This window comes from Bactrocera neohumeralis, chromosome 2 (genome assembly GCF_024586455.1).
Source record: "Bactrocera neohumeralis isolate Rockhampton chromosome 2, APGP_CSIRO_Bneo_wtdbg2-racon-allhic-juicebox.fasta_v2, whole genome shotgun sequence".
Classification (NCBI taxonomy): Eukaryota; Metazoa; Arthropoda; class Insecta; order Diptera; family Tephritidae; genus Bactrocera; species Bactrocera neohumeralis.
In genome coordinates, this window is record NC_065919.1 from 16,442,016 (window position 1) to 16,465,241 (window position 23,226).

General features: G+C 36.6%; 1 protein-coding gene across 3 annotated transcripts in view; it reads right to left on the bottom strand.

Moving 5' to 3' along the window:
• LOC126762743 (F-box/LRR-repeat protein 7) overlaps window positions 1-23,226 on the bottom strand; it is a 346,320-nt gene that overhangs the window by 31,105 nt on the left and 291,989 nt on the right. For 2 of the 3 annotated variants that reach the window (XM_050479743.1, XM_050479734.1), the window contains one exon: window positions 9,440-9,653. The exons of the other annotated variant lie outside the window; for it this stretch is intronic. The gene's annotated coding sequence lies outside the window, so the exon portion shown is untranslated. The remainder of the gene's footprint in view (window positions 1-9,439; window positions 9,654-23,226) is intronic. 3 annotated transcript variants of the gene reach the window in all.

Below are 23,226 nucleotides of genomic sequence, written 5' to 3' on the forward strand. Positions count from 1 at the left end.
CTGCATACATACATACATACACACATATATACACAGATATACATGACATACATACATATACATTACATAGATGCATATACATGACATACAACATATACATGTGTCCAGTTATATGACTTATGAGCATGTGCACGTGTATATGTGTGCCTTCGCACTCGTGGAAGGCGTTTTGAGGTGCGTTGTGTAATCAATTCGAGTTCAATTTTTTTTATTCCTCTTTTGTTTTCCTAACTTTTGTTCTACTTTTGTTCCAACTCTGCTGGGCGACTGCGTAGGAATTTATGCCTTCCGGGCGCTGTTGAGAGATTTCTGACTTTTCTGTGTAACATTAAATTTGTACTCCACTTAAATTGTGAGTGAAATGGGCAAACGCACGTTTTATTAATAAATACTTCACTGGCAGTGCTTTATTAATTAATAATAACGGCAAGTTTGTTAATTTATCAATTTAATTTTGTGCTTGGAAATTTTCCATTCAAATAAGAAGATGAAAATATGCAAACAGGAAAACAGGTATGCGCATCAGTAGGGTGGTTAATAAAGTTTATTTATTTAACTTGAGCAGAATATCTTGCAAATTTAATGATTTGCAATATAGTATGTAACAAAATTATTTGATAAAATCCGAACTGATTTCAGCTAGCAATAACAATCTGTCCGCATTACCTTTTTTTGAGCTTCAAAGGTGTTCTAAGAATGCTGGCGGAGAACTCCTTGCTTAGCTTTAAGACGTGTTCCCGGACGTTGCCCCAGGGTAGCCAACCATCAAGGATTGATATGCTAAGTTTAGACGTTGTGAAATGAGCAACGAAAATGGTGAACGCAGTGGTCGCCCAAAAGTGATTGTTACCGACGAAAACATCAAAAAGGTCCACAAAAAATTTTTTGGATGAACGTAAAGTGACGTTGACTGAGAGCTCAAGTCAACTGACCGTGTATAACAAATCATTTACGAATATTTGGCTATGAGAAAGATGGGATGAGATGTTCAAACATAAGAAACCCGAGCTTTTGCGTCGATTTGTGACAATGGATAAAACATGGCTCTATTATTTCACTCGGAAGTCCAATCGACAGTTATCCGAGTGGAGTGCAGATAATGAACCCGCTCCAAAGCGTGGAAAAACGCAACAGTCAGCTGGCAAGGTCATGGCGTCTATATTTTAGGATGCGCATGGAGTAATTTTTATTCATTACCTTGATTACCATCAACAGCGACTATTACATAGCGTTCTTGAACCGTTTGAAGGACGAAATCGTGAAAAGCGGTGCATTCAAAGAAAAATAAAGCGCTGTTTAAGCAAGATAATATACCGTGACACAAGTCAGTGAAATCGATGAAAAAAATCCATGAATTGAGCTTCGAAAGCCTTCCGTATATACCGTCTTTTTCAGATCTGGCCAACAGCGACTATTTCCTGTTCTCGGATCTCAAAAGAATGGTCAAAGAAAGAAATTTTCTTTGAATGAAGAGGTGACCTATTCTGAAGCACAGAACAAATTGTACTGCAAAAAGGCTATCGAAAAGTTGGAGGGTCGCTATAATCAGTTTATCACCGTGGGACCGTAGGCCGTGGACTTTTCAATTTACTTATTAGGCCCTTAGAACCTAGTTTTTTTAGTGTATTTCCTTTCTACAATCTTTATTTCGTTCAGTCAAAAAACAAATATTGTTTCTTCCGGGATCGTGAAAAGTTCCACAGATCTGGCATGTAAATATTCTAGTGAAATATCAGCGCTTATGCGGATATAGTCGATCTACCATCCACTTTTATATCGCTTTCCCCTTAGATCGACAAACACAAATCCACATAAAAATTCAGCGATAAAACTAAATTGTGTAGTTCATATATGTATATAAAGTTGCTATCTTCCAATTTATATCTATATGCCGCTGCCCAAGAGTATTCATCGAGAAAAAATTATCGTGACTGAGCCTCGATATAGATGTCTAAACATATTTAAACGATCAGCATGATGAGTCCGCCTGCCCGAGTGACTGTATATACAGGGTGGCGCAAAAGTCAAAAGATGATCAGAAGATGCTATCAATTTTGCAATTGACATCTAATGTCAGTTCTCTTTTGACGTTTGTGTAGTAAACACATGCGAAATACACGTAAGTAAACAATGGTACGCTACACTGCGTTGCATTTCCCGGGCGCCTAATCTCATGTTTTGGCGATTTGCACTGACTAGCAAGATCGCCTCATTTGACCGCTGTAGACTTCTTTTTGTGGGGCTTTTTGATGTCGGGGGCTTATGTCAAAAAACCTCAGACTCTTGCAGCTCTTAAAGACAATATCCGTCAAGAATATGAGGACCTATCGCCGGAAGTTCTGGCCAAAGTGTTGAAAAATGCCATGAAAAGGGCTCAAATGACAATCAACTGTGGCGGCGGGCATTTACATGATATCATATTCTGGACTTGATGTAAAAAAATTTAAAGGACCAAATAAAAATAATCCACAAGCAGAAGCAAAGTTTTTCAGTTTTTAAAAAAGTTTTTCATTATCCAAAAAACATCTGAAGGTAATTTTTGCGCCACTTGTTACATAAACTAGACACTCAGCTTTTGAGAATTCGATCTGAGAATTTGCACGACCTTTTCTTCCCAAGCATCGGCTGCGCTACAATCTCCGAACAATTTTTTTCGATCGCAATACTAACTAGTATAGCATGTCACTGGCATAAAAACTGTCCAATCAAAATCAAGATAAAGACCTTTTATTCTCTTTTATAGTATGCTACGTATGTATATAAGAAAGGCACGTTTGAAGGGTATTATAGCTACGGTGAAGCTGAAAGAGCTATCAGCAGCACGTAAAGCTCGTTTTATTTTCAAAAGGAATCTTAAAGAGACTAGACTGCCAAAGATTCTTTTCTTTCGATTCTTATTGATTTTGTCCATAATAAAGTCTTAAAAGAATGTTAATTTTTCTTGCAAAATACTAGCTACTTCTTGTATGCATATATATATACCATGTATATTTTCCAATACATATTATATGTTATATTCCCACCCGAAAAGATCAACGCTATTAGTCACACTATCTGACCTTTGTATAATCTGACAGGCATGCGAAGTATTGACAACATGAAAACACATGTCCAAGAGTACTTCAGCCTGTATTATTTGTATGGGTTCGTGTGTATTACTGATTTGATTTTGTTGACTTAAAATGTTTCCGTTCCAACATGCAAAACATATGTTTGTTCATAAGCACTTATGGATTTGATGAATAGCTTAAAGTAAAGGAGGGAGTGCTATGTACGAGCCGTGTCTGAAGTGCTTGTTAAGTGATGTCACTGCTGGTACATATATATGTATGCATACAGTTGCTTTTATATGTACATATGTGGATACTTAACTAATGCTTCAAGACACACTTATAAGAATATCTACAGAAATGTGGTCTTTTAGCTTCATGTAAGGCAAGGAGTTGTTTATGAAATTGTAATATGAATGTAAAGTGACCACTGGAGATAGGTGCGTAAAAGTATTTTTGTATATTGAAATAAAATTATTTAAGAAAATTATTCAATTATACATGCTACAGCAGCAGAAGAAGTCTGTGAAAAGTCAGCATAAAGCACAAAGTGTTTTATTTCCAGTTGTGTATGTAAGATGCAGCATACTCTATAGGAAATCTCATACAAGTAATGTTATTAAAGGAAAATATATTCAAAATTACTGACAGAATTTTTTTTGTATCTCTATAATGATTTATATACCATGCGAATCGATAAAAAATCTTTAACATATTGCCAAAATATTTTTGCACTTCCCACGAAGTTTGATCTCTACATATATGTCATGTTGTTTGTTTCTGATGGGAAAAGCTTGTTTGACGAGTGTTACCATGGAAAAAAATCTGAGCAATGAGTTTGCTGTAAATTTTGTGTTTCCAATGATATCATGGCTATGGGATTGAGCAAATTGTTGCAAACATAATTTGGGTAGGCTATTTTAACACAAACGAAAGTATTTGAGTTACACAAGTCATTCAGTGAAGATCATGACTTGGCTTGCGTCAGATGCTGACAACGTGCACCCGAACAATCGGTGGACGAATCGGCAACAATCTGCCCTTAAGCAGTATTGTCACTGTTTTTTCCATCGATTTTTCAACCCCCAAACCTAAACCCCAAGTATATACAATCCCTAAGAATTATCATTCCGCTCCCTTAGACCGCGAACGACCTTCGACCACAAGAAGAGAGTCGTACGCATACGCAAGCAGGGAGTCCATCATAAGATTCCAAATATATGGACCACAGATGGAACTCTGCGGGCAACCAGGAACAACTCCGATCTCCACTCTCCCATTCACGCCGACTAGAGAGGCCTTTCTGTCCGAAAAGTAATTCGTCCAAAGAGTAATTTCTGTACAACCTAGCTTCTCCAGTCGTTTCACCACACGATCTCAGCTTTGATAGTCAAATGCCCTCTAGAAGTTAAAAAATATACCAAGGACATAATTGTTGATGTTCTCTCTAACAACATTCTGAACATAAAACGATGCATCCTGAATACTGCGTACTTTCCTAACTATCTGACCACATTTCCAAGTACTTGAAGGAGACTGATGCAGCGATAAAACGGGGAATTTAGGAGAGGAACAACCCTAGCACTTTTCCACTCGCGTGGAGAGTATCCCTCCAAGAAGCACTTACTTATTATAAATGCCTTCCAGGTATTCCGGAATGAACTTCCACAACTCTCCGCTCAAACCATCCAGACCTGGGGACCGTTTAGACCTAACTTGGCCAAAGAAATGGATAGAAAGCTACCTCTTGGACTTGAGGTTTCTGTACCACCGACCTGGGAATGAACGCGCCTAGCATAACCCCCGCACACACTCTCTACGACGATAACAGAGTCTCACCGACGTGAAGACATCCTTCTTCTTAAGACCTCAGCAAATCCTACAGTTCTGATCCCAGCGGTTGTTTCTATTCTCTCGAACGAAACTCTTTTATTTCTCTTCTTTAATTTTAAGTAACATATTTTCATACTTCCTCATCGCACAACTATCGTCACTGTTGACAGTCATAACTTTGAAGTCGTAGATAATTTCGTCTACCTTGAAACCAGCATTAACACCAACAATAATGTCAGTCTCGAAATTCAACGCAGAATAACTCTTGCCCACAGGTGCTTCTTCGAACTGAGTAAGCAATCGAAAAGTAAAGTCCTCATTCCCGTCCTGCTGTATGGTGCAGAGGTTTGGACGATGACAACAACTGATGAGTTGGCGTTACGAGTTTTCGAGAGAAAAGTTCTGCTGAAGATTTGTGGTCCTTTGCGCATTGGCAATGGCGAATGTTGGGCTGTATGAGATACACGATAACATTGGCATTTGTAATTCAGCGAATTAAGAGACAGCGGCTACGCTTACTAGGTCACGTCCTCCGAATACTTGTATATAAAAACACTCCAGCTCTGATAGTATTCGACGCAGTACCCAGAGGAAGAGGAGGACCTCCACTCCTTTGGAAAACCAGTTGGAGAAGGACCTTGTTACACTTGAAATATCTAATTGGCGCCAGACAGCTTTCAAAACCTTATAGTTTTAAATTCGATATCAAATATCACCCTACATAATTTCTCTAACCTTTGGTTAAACAAACTTGATTTCAAATTAAAGCTTTCTCAACTTGAGAAACCGTAAAATCCACTCTCCCTGTTAAGAACGCGATTGCTCTCCAGTTGAGTTATTGTTAAGAAACAACATATGTAAGGGATTTGAGAAGCGCGTCATAGCACAACTTGCCTTCTAATTTGTCTAAAATTTAATATTTATTGTACAAGATGTAGACTTACAGACATACATACATATATCAGATATTCGTACATATTTCACTGCTAAGCCCACACAATACGGTCTGTATGGAGCAACAACAGCAAGACAATGTAACAATAAGACACCTCAGTTCGACTGCAGCACGACAATGAAATATAAACACACAACAAATCATACAGCATAAAGGCGGAATCGTAAAGTCTGAAAGTCATAAGTCAAGTAATAAAAATGTACAGCAGAAATGGCTACACTTATATTTACATTTGTATGTATGTGTGTATGTAGGTGCTTGAAAAAGGAATTTTATTGTTTCAGACTGAGGTGAGATCGCGCTAAAACGGTGGCGACCGAGCAAGAGTGAGAGTTGAGTCAAAAGGGTGAGTGGCGCAATGTGCCGTTATTATGGCGTATAAAAAGTTAAAAGTTTGTATTGAAATGTGAAAATAAATTAAAGACAACAAAAAAAAAATTATAAAAGTGAAAAAAAAGTTATAAAAGTGAAAAAAAAATTATAAAAATTAAAAAAAAAGTATAAAAATAAAACAAAAAAAATTATAAAAAAAATTGAAATTTTGAAAAAAAAATATTTTTATGAATGTTTAAAAAAACATTATTTTCCATAAATGAAATCACGGTTGAATTCCCGCGCATTGTCATTGCCAATTAGCTGAGCAGCTATATTGTGTTTAACATCAGCGCGTTGACAAGTTGTTGCCACCTTTTTCCATAATTCAAGTAATAATATTTTCACGATTGCTTTAATTAAGCAAAAATGTGAGTTTGCCTGCATGACGGTATGTTGAAATTTCAAGACGTATGTAGGTATATCTGTCGATTGGAATCAGCTTTGTCGTTTTGTTCGTGCGCCACCGGACGAGTGGCGCCCGCCCACAGTCGACGAATATGTCGTCGTCGTCGTCATAGCTGGCGCTGGCGCTGTCGCCATCTGTAGATTTTACTAAGCGATTTACATACTTGTAGATATATTAACAACAACTAATAACAACAATAATGACAAAAACACCCATAAACCTGTAATAATTATGCACGATTTTTAACAAAAAAGGGAGGAAAATTAATTAACAACTGTAATTAGAACGGTATTGGCTACTGTTTGTGCAACGAGCGCGCACTGCATAGTATATGTATGTATGTATGTATATGAAAGCGCGGGTTTGCAGTGCTGAATGAAAGCGAATCGCTAAAAAATTGTAATGAAGTAATAAATATTAGTATTTTAATATAATTTCGCTATACGAAAAATGATTATTTGGAAATTTTAAGATTTTTTAAAAAAATGTAAAAATTAGAAAAAAGGTGGCAACGCCGGAAAAATAGATTTGTGAAAAATTCTGTATTAAATTAGAAAATTTATTCTTTTTAGTTCTTTTTTTAATTATAACTGCATTCATACATATTTCAAATTTAGTTAGGATGGCAACACTAGTCCAATATATATTTTAACTTATAAAAAAATTTATCTGAACTGCTTTGCATAGCTTGACCCTTAACCTTGTGAATTTTTTTCTTATTTTGAGGCATGTGGCAACCCTAACTTTTTATTTTTATTTTTTTCAAATATTTTATGATGCAAAACAATACTTTTTCGTGCATATGCAATATAGAAAAATTTAAAACAGATTAACAGTTTGCAAAATTTAGTTAGGGGGATTTTAATATTAATTTTTAAAAATTATTTTTATATTTAAAATTAGTAAATTATGTGGCAACGACATAAAAACAATTGAAAAAAAATCTTTATTAAGTCAGAAAGTTTATTTTTCTTAGTTTTTTCAATTATGTACATACATACATATACTATGTATATTCATACACATTTCACATATAGTTAAGGTGGCAACACTTGTATATTTCAACTGAAACTTATAAAAAAATTATTTACAGTGATTTGCATAGTTTCTTTTTTTAAACTTTTACATTTTTTTATCATTTCCAGCCAGGTGGCAACCCCATTTTTTTTTTCAAATCATTTATAGCGTAGACAAATTAAAAAAAATAATATCAACTTGCAAAGATTTCAAAATTAAACTTTAAAAATATTTTTTTTATTTAAAATTAGTAAAATTAAGTGGCAACGGTATAAATAACATAATAAAATTGGGAAACCTGAATATATTTAAAAAAAAATAATATCAACTTGCAAAGATTTCAAAATTAAATTTTAAAAAATATTTTTATATTTAAAATTAGTAAAATTAAGTGGCAACGATATAAATAACATAATAAAATTGGGAAATTAAGTGAAGTTGTATATGACATATGTGTAATTCAATTAAAATCGAAACATGTGGCAACATTTTTTTAATTTTTTTTGCCTCTAGCAGTTATTTCGACCTGGAAATGAGTCAGGAATTGTAAGTAACTGAGCTTGTTATTGCTGGCGATTCACTCTATCTCATTATATAAATATCTAATATAAAATTTTCAGCTTCCGCTGTCAGATATAACCAATATATAACCAATACATAACCGCTTTATAACCAAAACTCAAATTTTGTTTCAATATGAGCGGTTGCTATTATATCGTTTCTCCTTCGCCTGTAAACTTATGAAAAGTGATGTTATGTTATTTTGCATTTTAGGTGATGATATATGTATGTACATATCTGTATTTAAAAATTAAATGCCATGAAGTTCGTTGCTTAAGTCTTTTGTTATTAGCTGAGACTTCAACGCAAATGCAAAAGTTCACATTTTTCAAATTTTTTCTCAATTAAAAAAGTGAAAAGTTAGTGAAAACGAAACCGAAAGCCATTAAAAACGAATTTCTCACTGACAGTGAGCTCACTTAGCAAATATGTATGTCGCGTGGTAATTAATTTCAGTTTGTGCAAGACATTTGCAAAAACTTTGCAGGCATTTGCATCTTTGCTTGCTATTTGTCACTTAGTTGTGGCATGACGAAATGGCACGAAATTGTTATTAAATTGTCATGAATATGACATCAACTGCTGCATTGCCGCTGCCGACTGTCGGCTGCCGGTTGCCGGTTGCCGTCTGCCTGCCTGTTTGAACGCCTGCTGTTCTGCCTGTGTTCTGGGTTGGTTCCATTGTTGTGCCTGTGGCTGACATTGTCAACGCCAATGCGCTTTTATTTTCTTATTATGATTTTGTATAGATATTTTGCTAACATTTGCTAAAATGAGTTAATGTCTCAACTATTTACGTGCAAATTTCAATTTAATTTTTCTCACAACGCAGCGGGTGCGCTCGCTACAAGGCACCGGAGTCGTAGTGCTTTGTTGTTTTTGGTTTTTAATTTTGTCTACAGAATGCGGTTCCACACCCATGCTAAAGCGGTTAGCTTAGGCGATGCGATTATGTAATATTTAATTTTATAATAAATAATATTTTATTAACATTTAATGTGAGGTTTTCATCCATCTAAATACTAATAAATTACATAAACGGAATCATTTGCTGAATAAACAAAATAAAACGAAATATTTTAAGTATCTTTTTAATGGATTTTATACTAAATTTATTTTTGCAAATGTAGCTCTAGTAGAGTTTTGATAAAGCTTACTTTTTTTCTCAACATAAAGCGACATTATGGCCTGCAGTATAGTACGCTTTGTCTTATGTAAGTTTGCTACAATGCTTTCACTCACCTTGATTTACATGCTGCCTATTTTCAAATTTAGTTGGAAAAATATTCGTTGGTTCCTGCTGTTTTTGGTGCCACAGTGGGCACAAATTATAGAAATCACGTATCTTAAGGCTTTCGTTAACAACTTTCTTAGATCACTAAAGTCTTCGTTAATTTTTCTATGAAAATTTTTAAACTTCCCCGCGCTTATATCCGAATTTATTGCACTGAAACAACTGTAAAAAAGTAGAAAAAAATAAAATTATTGTTAAAATATTGAAAGCAAGTAGCAAGAAATATCTTAATTGATGCGTTAGGAAATATACGCTTCATTTAATATACACTTTCTGTAGACATATATTGTGAAAAAGGCTTACGTTGATTCACTTTCAAAAACACACAAGCCTACAGTGGTACACAGCCTTCAAAGACGATCGTTGAAGACATGCCTCATTCTGGACCTCTTCAACTGATGAAAATATCAAAAAAGTAAATGATATGGTGCTTGAAAATCATCAAGCAAGTGTTAGAGAGATGACAAGAGAGCACGATATCTCTAGCGAGTTCGTTCGAATGATTTTAGTGGGTATTTTTGATATACCAATGCTCATTCTTTTCTTCGATATGCGTGGTTTCAAGTATCATGAATTTGTTCCGGAGGAGTTCTCTCGTATTAAGGCGTTTGCGTGAGAACATGCGTCAAAAATGACCAGAATTGTGTAAGAAAATTTCATGGATTTTACACGATGATAATGCACCATCGCATCGAACCACGATTGTGACCGAATTTAAAGCTAACAAGTAAGGAAGGGCTAAGTTCGGGTGTCACCGAACATTTTATACTCTCGCAAGGTAAAGTGATAATCGAGATTTCATAATACGCCATTTACATATTTTTCAAATACCGTATTTTTGTAAAGTTTTATTCCGCTATCATCATTGGTTCCTAATGTTTATACTCGTATTATACAGAGAAGGCATCAGATGGAATTCAAAATAGCTTTATATTGGAAGAAGGCGAGGTTGTGAACCGATTTCACCCATATTTCGTACATGTAATCAGGGTGTTAAGAAAATATTATATACCGAATTTCATTGAAATCGGTCTAGTAGTTCCTGAGATATGGTTCTTGGTCCATAAGTGGGCGGCGCCACGCCCATTTTCAATTTTTAAAAAAGGCCTGGGTGCAGCTTCCTTCTGCCATTTCTTCCGTAAAATTTAGTGTTTCTGACGTTTTTTGTTAGTCGGTTAACGCACTTTTAGTGATTTTTAACATAACCTTTGTATGGGAGGTGGGCGTGGTTATTATCCGATTTATTCCATTTTTAAACTGTATATGAAAATGCCTGAAAGAAACGACTTTATAGAGTTTGGTTGACATAGCTATAGTAGTTTCTGAGATATGTATAAAAAACTTAGTAGGGGCGGGGCCACGCCCACTTTTCCAAAAAAATTACGTCCAAATATGCTCCTTCCTAATGCGATCCTTTGTGCCAAATTTCACTTTAATATCTTTATTTATGGCTTAGTTATGACACTTTATAGGTTTTCGGTTTCCGCCATTTTGTGGGCGTGGCAGTGGGCCGATTTTGCCCATCTTCTTCCTTCCAACCTTCTTATGGAGCCAAGGAATACGTGTACCAAGTTTCATCATGATATATCAATTTTTACTCAAGTTACAGCTTGCACGGACGGACAGGACGGATGGACGGACGGACAGACAGACATCCGGATTTCGACTCTACTCGTCACCTGATCAATTTGGTATATATAATATATATCTGACTCTTTTAGTTTTAGGACTTACAAACAACCGTTATGTGAACAAAACTATAATACTCTCGTTAGCAACATTGTTGCGAGCAGTATAAATGAACAGATTCATCGGACGTGGCTCCGTGTGAGTTTTTTTTGTTTTCAAACTGAAATTGCAGCTCCGTGGAACCCGTTTCTAGTATATCGAACAGATAAAAGAAACTTCGCTGAAGGTGCTGAAGGCATTCCCAAAAAGTGCTTATGAAAAGTGTTTCGAGGACTGGAAAAATCATTGGCATAATTGTATTACATCTGGTGGGTATTAATTTAAAGGCGACAAAATAAATATTAATGAATAATTAAATATTTTCCGTTGTATTTACAATTTCCGGGTACTTTTTCGTCAACTATAAAATATGCTTAAATATATATTTAACTTTATTATATTAGGTAGGCATTTATTTATTTATTTTAGTTGGTAGGTTAATGTGATATGTTGTTGTAATGGTAAAACATTCACTTATGTCTTATGGACATGCGACATTTCTTCTTCTTCTTAATTGGCGTATACACCGCTTACGCGATTATAGCCGAGTTAACAACAGAGCGCCAGTCGTTTCTTCTTTTCGCTACGTGGCGCCAATTGGATATTCCAAGCGAAGCCAGGTCCTTCTCCACTTGGTCTTTCCAACGGAGTGGATGTCTTCCTCTTCCTCTGCTTTCCCTGGCAGGTACTACTTTCACATCTGCAGTGTTTTCATCCATACGGACGACATGACCTAGCCAGCGTAGCCGCTGTCTTTTAATTCGCTGAACTATGCCAATGTCGTCGTATATCTCGTATAGCTCATCGTTCCATCGAATGCGATATTCGCCGTGGCTAATTTAACACATTTAGTTCAAGTAATATGTGACGATACATTAACAGTCATTCCCGAAATCAATATTACGTAGGTTGCCTGCTATATTTCGGGGTTTGGTAACCCTAGTGTTGCAATTTGGCAATTGTTAAGTTTGACATGCTTGACGTTATACACACTCAGGAATTTTGTCCATTTCATCTCTTTCAAAGTAATCCCCTCCCGCTGCAATACACTTATGGCAACGAATTTTCCAGTCATCATAGCATGGCCATCACGCCATCTTCGATCTCCAATAACCAAAGCAGTATCAGATGATGCATTATCGCACTTCTTTGTTCAATAAATTCAGACATGGTAAAAATCGAAGAATTCACTTTTAGAGCCTTACGAAACAACGCGTATCTCAAATACTAATGAATATTTTGACGTAAAACTTAGCAAAGATGTCACTAACGATACTACCAACTTACAGACTCGAAATACACGCGAAGTATAAATTAAAAATTCATTTAGATCACAGTAAAAGAGCGCATTTGAGTTATTTACAGTAACTTAAAATATTCATTTCGGAAAAAATGGAATTAATTGGCGAACATTTGGAAGCGATTATACTACTTTCGATGTGGATTAGCTCAGCAACAGCAGCGATGAACTTAATTTAACTTTTGTGGAAGAAGCTCCATCAAAAACCAGTGTTTATCGGTGACATAGTGAATTCAATCGAGATCGCATCAGCTGTTCATGTGACCTATCGTGGAATTGAGCAAACTAAAGTCATTAGTGGGACCAAAAAAACATTAATATTGCTTGAAAATTTGACTGTGAAGCAACTTTATTCACATTGGTTATACACAATTTGTTAATAGTTCAAAAAAAGAATTATATCGAACGACTATGAAATTGTAATAGGATTCATGGATTTACGCATAAGAGTCCGAGAGTGAACAGCAGTCGACCGTATGGGTGTTTCAAGATGAGCCGCATCTACAAAAGTTGTTGGCGCACCAAGCACTGTCTAGTATATGGTTGTTTTTTTTGTTTTTTTGAAAAACTGTACATGTGGCAATCATACCATTAGAAAAACGCGGAACAGTAAATTCTGAGTAGTACAAAACCAGTTGTTTGCCATCTGTCTCTCAACGATAATACAATAATACATCGGTTGGAACAACTGCTCCTTTGAAGGTTTTATATTGGCTTCTGGTCTGGTGGTCCTTCTTTAACCAGCTTTGAGAATATATGCATTTGTCAGAAGCGCCAACTAGAAGTAAGGATCATCTTTTAAGCGTAAGCTGCCTTATATGCGACTGCCGCTAGATCGTCATGAACTGTAATCCTTCGACGTACCTTTTGAAATTCTGAATACAATTTCTATACGTAATTTAACAAAACTATTATCAAATTATTTTTGATATATTTCTGAGTTTTAAAACTCGAAATTTATTTGAGAAAACTATTATCAAATGTTTTTCTGATTTTTTATGATTTTCACGATTTAATAAAAAAATGAATATAGTTGAAAAATCAACTGGGAAAGCAAAATTAGAAGCGTGGAAATGGATTATGAAAATCGAATGTAAAGCTAACGCATAAGAAATGTCTAAAGTAATCAACAAAACAACAATAAAAACAATGATATGTATTGTAGCGGACAACAGAAGAGTAGCAGAAAAGCAAATGCCATGTAACTGGCAGCGACAACATTCCAACATGTTGCTGCCGCTGCTGCTGCCAACAACCAGAAAAATGCCAAAGGCACACACACACACGCAAATACACAACATAGCAGTATGAACACATACAGTGCATGTATGCATGTGCTCGTATGTAGTAGTGAGCCGACGGCGGCGATAGCAGTTGATAAATGCATGCCGTTGCTTATAGAATAGGTATATGTATATATGTGTATATGTAAGTGCATATGCATTGCAAAATGCATAAATGTATTGACATTGCATTGTGTGCCACTCGCCGTTTGCTTTATGTCGCTCTTTCGCCAAATTCTTTTACTCGAGTTTCGCTGTTGGCATGCCTGCACTGTGAAGGAGCATTCATGTTAAGAGTAGGCAAGAAATATACTTTCAGAGTTGCCAAGATGTAAAAAATGCAAAACAATAAAGGTGAAAACATAGAACTAGTTTGAAGGGGTAGCTCTATTATTGCTAGATATTTATGTGTTTCCGATCGTATTGGAATAAAAAAAAATCGTTTCAAATGCTGATGTTTATCGTAAAGTGGTCAATGCGCTCGCGTTGGCAGGATAACTCCTTATAGGATCATCTAAAGTGAAAAAATACATGTTTTAGTTAAAACCTTAACTTAGAACTTGAACCAAGGAAAAATAACTGAAAATTGAATTTTTGGCAGACATTTTTACAAAAAAATAAAAATTTCAGTGAAAATTTAACAACATTTTTTTTCCAAATAGTTGTAATTGTATCTCTAAGACCTGCGTAAAATTTTATGAAGATCGGTCGAGTAGTTCTCGAGAAATCTCACCAACTGACTTCAAAAACAAAGTTTCGAGAAAAACGCGTTTAAAGACGTCGCACTAAGCCTAGCTAGCCCCGAGCGCACAAGTTCTCAAGGCTGTATCTTCGAAACTATTACTCGGGTCAACTGGAAGATTTTGGACAAAATCCAGCAAAGCTGTTAAAATGCGCTGCTATCTTTCTGATGACAATAGACCGCTTTTGAAACAGTGTTTTTTTAACTTTTTCGACGTTAAACTTCATTTTTTTATAGACTTACAGCTACTAACGGTTGATCCAAGTAGAGTTATCGTTTTCAATAGCTTTTTTTGACGAGTGATTCGTGTCAATATTGTTTGGTGTTTCGTTATGGAAAGACTTACGCCTGAACAATTGTAAAGAACGTAATTCGTGCGTTTCGCTCAACTTATGGTCAACATAATGGATCTGCTGACCATACTATTCGCAACACCATCACCCATCTTGAGACCCAGCATTCATTATTGGATAATATTCAACCAAACAGAGCACGTCCAGCACGCAGTGAAAATAATTTAGCAGCTGTAGTTGAGTGTGTACACGAAGATCGTGGAGACTTATGGAACGACTTGGCTCATTTTACATCGAGATCTTAAATTGAGAGCGTACAAAATACAGTTTGTGCAAGAACTAAAGCCGCTCGACCTTCCCAAGCGCCATCGCTTTGCTCTATGGTCTCTTGAAAAGTTCCAAGAAGATCCAATGTTTGCGAGCCAAATTTTGTTCAGCGATAAGGCTCATTTCTGGCTCAATGGGTATGTAAACAAGCAAAATTGCCGCATTTGAAACGAAGAGCAACCTGAAGAGATTCAAGAGCTGCCATTTCATCCAGAAAAAACAACGGTTTGGTATGGTTAGGAGCCGGTAGAATCATCGGTCCATATTTCTTCAAAAATGATGCCGGTGAGAACGTGACCGTCAATGGCAACCATTATTGCGCCATGATAACCGATTATTTGATGCCCGAAATTGAAGTTCGTGATCTCGGCGACATTAGATTTCAAAAAGACGGTGCCACACATTACATCAATCAATGGATTTATTAAGAGAATACTTCAGAGAGCCACTAATTTCACGTTTTGGGGTGGTCGATTGGCCGTGATAGCGTGATATCACACCGTTAGACTTTTGTAGGGATATGTAAAGCCTGAAGTCTAAGTGGACAATCTCGCTTCAACTCAGGCCTTGTAGCAAAACATTGCGCGTGTTAGTCACCCGTTATTAATCAAAATGCTCGAATGAGTCATCGAAAACTAGGCTCAACGGATGGACCATCTGAGCCGTAGCCGCGACCAATATTTGAAAGAGATAATCTTCATGAAATAAATGCTAAAGAATGTTCTTTCAAATGATAATAAACATTTCCCATAAAAATTTAAGTGTATGTGCTTTTTCTTTAAAAAAGTAGAGAACTTCGAAATGGATCACCATATATTTGGCTCGGCATTCCATAATATTGAAGCATAAATACCTAATTCCAGTTAGGGTTCTAAATAACTGCCAGCGAAAATAGCGGGAATGTGAAGATTTCAATGGAACACTGAGGTTTTAAGAATAACATGCTCTTGAAAAATATGCGTACAGAAGAAAATAATTTAAGAACGCAAAGCCGCAACTGGCAAATGAGTTTGAATTAAATACCAGAGATAAGAGATGATCCTAGAGCGGCACTGATAAAAATCTTTGTGTATATAATTATATATAATTTTATTCCCACCAGTAGGCCTTAAAGTGAACATTTCTGTTAGTAGCACAACCAAGGATTAATCAAACAATATACTTGTAATTGTATTTGTAATTGTTTATTACAAAAACAACGGTTGAACATGCTGACAAAACCTGAAAGCAATTTCAAAACCATTCATTTAACAACGCAGTTGCTGTTGACCCCATTACGCAAAATTGCGAATGTTTTAGCCGATTGCTAGCGAGTATATCGATTGTTAAGAAGACAGCAATAACAAAAACAGCTGTTGGCTTTTAGTGTTCGCCTTGTGTGGTGCTAAAGTTGATGCTGAAAAGCGCTCATTGAGGAAGTAAACAAAATTTTCGGAACTACTTAAGGGTGACAGACTGGAAAGAGACGATTTTTGGGAATTAAAAAAGATTAGCTATTTTATCCCAGTAAAAGTTTTTAAGAAAAAAATTGAATATGATCCGGGAGTGAGAGCTACTGCTCGTGTGTTGAAAATGTGGTGAATGGAAGCGCCTGCGGTTGTAATGCTTTGGTGATAGAGACAGCGAGAGTGCTAGAGAGAGAGAGAGAGACATGTAATTTGTCCGTCAAAGTTGTGGCGACTCATTTGTTGGCAGTGGCAGCAGCAAAAATGTCATTTTACAACCAACAATTGTTCGTATTATTGCTGCCACATACCGACTGCTGCTTGTCAACTGCTGCTGCTTTGCCGACTGCGACTAGGTTACCGAGCAGCTTTGCTGGCAGACAACTTTATGTTTTTCCTCAATTTTTTGTGTTTTCTGCTGTTTGACAGGACAACTTGTTGTAGTTTTCAGTTTTATTGCATTCGTTTACAGTCTCTTGTAATTGCTGTTGGTTTTGTGGTTGTCTTTCACCAGTCACTCCGCTTTGAGCTGCTGCATGCATGAAAAGCAAAGGAACAATTTCGTTGTGCTAATTGTTTTTCGCTATTGTTTTATCATTTTTGTTTTGATCATATTGTTTGATTTTGTTTTTAACTTAGTTTCAGAAACAAAGGTTTTTAATTACGTCCTAGTCTTCTTTCAACTCTATTGAAAGTGAAGAATATTATAAGTGACTATTATTTCAGAAGCTTCAGCATCAACACTGCCGGAACAAGAACTGATTTTGGACGACCTTCACGAATTTCGATCTTCTACATCTATTGGATTTACGATATCATCGATAAACACTGGTCTCTGATGGAGCTTCTTCACCAAAAACTGAATTAAGTTCATCGATGCACTGTTGCTGAGTTAATCCACGTCGAAAATAGTAACAAAATAATCGGCAAAAAAATGTCCACGATTTAATTCCGTTTTTTAGCCGAGATGAATATTTTAAGTTACTATAAACAATCAAAAAAAAAGTGCTGGACTTTTAAGTTCATCGCTGTAGTGTTGCTGAATTCCGTTCCGTTTCTGTGGACCCGATTGTCTTGGGAAAGGTGTTTGCTATAAGTATCGCTTATGCTATCTTAATGATTTCTTCTGTGTTTAAGCTTTCCGAAAAGATAAAAAATTGTGTTCAATTTGTGCTGGATGGACTTGAAATGAAAAACGAGTTCAACGGGGTCGGTAGATGGAGTGACTCATGGGATTATCTGGTACGGTATTTGAAATTATACTCAACTGAATCTTGCCAATTGTGTTAGACCTGGTTCAACAAAGAAACACAAATAACTAGATGAGGATCCTGAGAGTTTTTTGGACTCTTAAGTAAGATAATCGTGCTTTCCTTGGCTTTTAGGGCCGCGATCACAACTTAGTCATGAAAATAAAGTTCAACTCTACAAGTCAATCCCTAAACCAGTATGGACGTATGCAATGCGGTTATGGGGGACGGCGAGTACAACGAACATTGAAATCCTCCAAAGATATCAATCTAAGGCTTTAAGAAGCATTGTAAGTGCTCTTTGGTATATAAGCAACTTTGAAAGTCGTAAAGGCTTAAATGCAACTTTTGTTAAAGACGAAATCAGCAAAGCAAGATACCTAGACAGACTTTCTAATGATGAAAACTTACTGGTTAATAAATCTACTAGACAGAGTATGGATTTTGGACGCTTAAAAGACACTGACATTTTGGAACTTACAAATAAATCTCTCAACCAGTTCATTTACAGCAGCTGCTTAAGTCGGTACACCTCCGGTAGTGCTTTGCGATTTTTACAATGGATAAAAATATCGAACAAGGAATTTGTCTAAAATTTTGTATTTCCAACCAAATTTAATGTGCGGAGTCATTGCAATTGTTGGAAAAGGCTTACGGTGATTCAGTTTTATCAAAAACACGAGCCTACGAGTGGTACAAGACCTTCAAAGACGGTCGAGAGATCGTTGAAGACATGCCTCGTTCTGAACGACCTTCGACCTCTTCCGCTGATGAAAATATTAAAAAAGTGAAGGAAATGGATCTTGAAAATCGTCAGGCAAGTGTTAGAGAGATGGCAAGAGAGCTCGACAACTTTCGCGTTTCTATCCGAATAATTTTAGTGGATATTTTGGGTAAGAAACGCGTTTTTGCTCGACTCGTTCCGATAAAGCTGAATTTTGTCTAAAATCAGCGGAATGGAGGGGAAAAAAACTATCCAAAATCAAAAAACCACGTCAAAGCTGTTCAAAACTCAAGGGGATGGTCATTGTTTTTTCGATATTCGTGGTTTGGTGGATCAGTAATTTGTTCCGGACGGACTCTTGCTCATATTGAGGCGTTTCCGTGAGAACATCCGTCGAAAACGGCCACAATTGTGATAATGCATAAAACGCAACATTCACCAGATTTGAATCTGTGTGGCTTTTTCTTGGTCTTCAAACAGAAATTATCGCTCCGTAGAACCCGTTTTCAGTCGATCGAAGAGATGAAACAAAATTTGCTGAAGGAGCTGAAGGCCATCCCAAAAAGTGCGTATGAAAAGTGTTTCGAGGACTGGAAAAATCGTTGGCATAAGTGTATTACATTTGGTGGGGATTACTTTGAAGGCGAAAAAATAAATATTGATGAATAATTAAATATTTTGCGTTTTATTTACAATTTCCGGGTACTTTTTTTGTCACAATGTATATTTCGAAAATTGGCAGAAAATTCATATTTTGTTCTATAACTTACTCAAATCTAAACATTCAAGTAAATTTTCATTTCAAACCATTAGTTTTTATATATGTTTGCCTTTATTACTCAATTTCTGTACTTTTGTACTGTTACTTGTATAATATATACGAGTTTATTCTAATTTTAGTATTTTACAAATTAAATCAAATAAAAATTACAGATTGAATCACATAAAAACAGCTTCCCTATAACCGATAACCTAGGTTAGTGCAATAAATACTAGTCTTTTTTATTGCAGCAATCAAAGTTTTATCGCCCTGTACAAGCTATCGAACAAGCTCTTAACTGAAAACCGTCCAACAATTGGTACAACGGTAAATGTAAGTACGAAGCCAATTAACTTGGCAAATTTGTAAATGTAAACGTTTCGAATTTTAATTCTAACTTTAGCAAACGTAGGTGGATAATTTACTGCTAGTAATTGAGTGCTTGGCATTTCCACCGATCGTGCAATGAAAATGGAGTAGTTGCGAACTGGTGCGGTTTTGTGCTAATTATTCTTCTATACAAATGCAATGCTTCTAACTGCAAGCATTTCTGTTTTTTGGATTTTATTTACTTGGCCAACGTATTTGTAGTAGTTGGCAGCCTGCCGACACCCTTTAGCGTGCCAAGTATTGGTCTGAATTATAAAAAGTAGGTTTGAAGACTGGATCAATAGCGCTTTTTCTTACATTTTTATGTTTGAAAATCTTCGTAGCAGTGGGAAATGGATACATGAATCATTTTAATCATTGTCTGTTCTACATAATCTATAAATTTGAGAAGATTTTAAACACTGAAAATTTAGAACAGGATTCAGATCATTTATATAAAAATTTAGATACTTAGATACTAAATACAATTAGTCGACAAATAGGTCAAGTTTTTGTAATGGGTGAGCCAGCTGAGAGCAAACTTTGAGTTTGCGTTGAAACCTACCCATATGTTTTCTATACGATCTGCTTACAAAGCATTCACCACTTTGTAAGTTCTACGAAAATAATACTGAAAATTCTGACGGTTCCCCTAACCTACTATATATGTTACATTACAGACCGACTAAGAAATCTGTTATATAACTAGAGCCAATAAAAATGTTCGGGTGTTATAGTGAACAACGAAAGCTCCCCCCGGTTTGGGATAGTCATCCGGCACTCGAAGTGTAACCAACTTCAGGCCGTTCACGCAGCTGTCGCACTGGAATCAGCTGTTCATAAATTTGCTGAATGACAGTTTGGAGTATTGTTCACAAGTCTACAAAAGCGTTTTGCCAAAAGTGAACGCAAAAAAAGTGATCAGCGATGGAATTCAAACGTAATAGTGTGATTGCTTTATATTTAGCTGGAAAATCACAGCCAGCAATTGTTCGTGAGCTCAAACACCTTAATGTGAATAATGTTTTTGTTTATCGCACCATCACTCGTTACAATGATACTGGCAGCATCGCAAAACGTCATGGAGGTGGTCATCAAAAGACTGCAACGTCACGTGAGATGGTTCGGAAAGTGAAGAAGCGACTTGAGCGAAATCCACGACGAAGTGCCAATCAAATGGCTAAAGAACTGAAAATATCCAACCGCAGCATCCGACGCATATTGAAAAATGAGCTTAAGGTCAAGCCTTACAAGTTCCAAAAGGGCCATGATCTCACACCGAAGTAGCAATAAGTAAGACTTCAGAGAGCGAAGCAGTTGCTTCGCTTGGCCGAAAGCGGCCAAATTCCGAACATTGTGTTTTCTGAGGAAAAAATGTTTCCAATTGAGCAATTCGTAAACTCTCAAAACGATAGGGTTTACTTGACCGACCGTTCATACGAGAATCTAAGTCATCGGTTGGCCACCAGGAGGCAGCACCCGCCACAAATAATGGTTTGGGCCGCTGTCACCGCAGATGGGCGCTCTGCAATTGTTTTCATCGAGCCTGACGTCAAAGTAAATGCGACATATTATCGGGAAAGTGTTCTGGAGGCTGCAAACCATGGACGTTTCAACAAGACTCAACACCGTCTCACAAAGCGCGAGTGAACCAAGAATGGCTGAAAAACGTTCAGAACTTCACTACGACCACACAATGGCTCTCGAATTTACCAGATGTGAATCCAATGGATTATTCTCTCTGGGCCATTTTGGAGAGCAAGGTCCGAAGTAAAAAATACACCAGTCTCGAGATGCTGAAGAAAGCCATTGTCCGTGAGTGGGCCAAAATAGCGGCAAGTCACATTCGGGCAGCTTGCGATTCGTTTTTTGACCGTCTCAAGGCCATAGTTAAGGCAAAAGGTGGTCATATCTAGCAAAAGTGAATTGGTCCTGAATTTATGATTATTTTCACACATTTTGTACTTTAAAATAAATAATAATAATTTTCCAAACCTGTCAATATCAATCTGTCTCACTTCGTTGGGTTTACCGAAGATGTGCTTACCGACATATTTTAATCTCAGGCGGACAAAATCCGAACGATAATACGAAGATATCTTAAAGACGAGGAACAATGGATGACCTTCAAAGAAAAGAAATCACCTCTGAAGCGGCGCAGGGATAAGTACTTGGATTTGTGGAAGGCTAGCTCGTAATACGTAAGTTCACATGGCTTTAGTCCAGCTAAGAACAAAACTGAACTGATTCTGCTTACTAGGAAGCACATCCCACTGCAAGTTCATTCAGAAACTATACAAACGAAGGTTCTGTCTGAAATACCACGGTTTAAGAATCGAAAACAAACTGACGTATTTGGCTCAAATTTAGCACGATACATAAAATTAAGCCAATATGACTATCAGGTCTTATGGCAAATATCGCATATCCGCTTGTAAGTATTATACTTGTATGTTGAAGAGAATAGCAGCTCTGAGAGTCGCCTCGGCTTGAATCGGCTAGTGAAAGTGCTAATGATAAGTCGACTCGCAAAGGATAGAAGACAAATCTGGTTATGGAAAAAGGACGGATAAAAATAAGTATACATGTCCACGACAAAACAGGTGAAGAAGCAAAGACTTAAACTCGGTGAACAAGGGAGCACAAATGAAGACGAACTGCCAAACTAATCAAAGATTTAGAAATGTGGCACAGCAGCAAACACGGCGAGGTAAACTACTACTTAACACAGTTGCTCTTCGCTCATTGGTATTTCCGAAAAATATCTGTACAATATGGGAAAAGCAGAAGGTCCTGAATGCGTTTACGGAGACGAACCACTAGACGACGTAAACACAATCTCTTTTACATGCAGCCTATGGAAATATGCATGGCGGACATTGGAAAGTGAGCTTAGAGACTTCAATAGCTCAGTATAGCTGCTCTGTTATCGTAGTGAATGCACACCTCTCCGAAGGAAGCGGCAGTTTGGAGCTGTACATTTACTGCTGCCTTGATAGTAGCCAGCGTTCCTTGAAATACAATCCACTGGTCTGGTAGCCGGAAGCTAGTGTTGATGGAGAGCTTCAGTATTTAAAATCTTGGTATAACTCTCCAAAATAGCGGCAGCACACTCTTCCAACATCTTCGGAATGGGTAATATATATATGAATTATTAGTGATGTGAATTTTTGTGCGTATACTTTTCTTTTCAAGAAATTGCTTATTTGTCAGAGCCGTCCATTTCGGAGTACTAGAAGATACAGCTGTCATACAAACTGGCCGATCAAAACCAAGTTCTTGTATACAAAACTTTTTTATTTGAAAATATATCTTCACAAAAATTGGCACAGATTATTATTCAGAGCAACACTATAATTTCCGGGTTTAAAGTTAAGATCGGATCACTATAGCATATAGCTGCCATACAAACTGGTCGATCAAATCCAAGTTTTTGTATGGAAAACTTTTTTATTTGACAAAGCATCTTTACAAAATTTTGCACAAAGAATATTATAAGGCTGTGCTACAATTT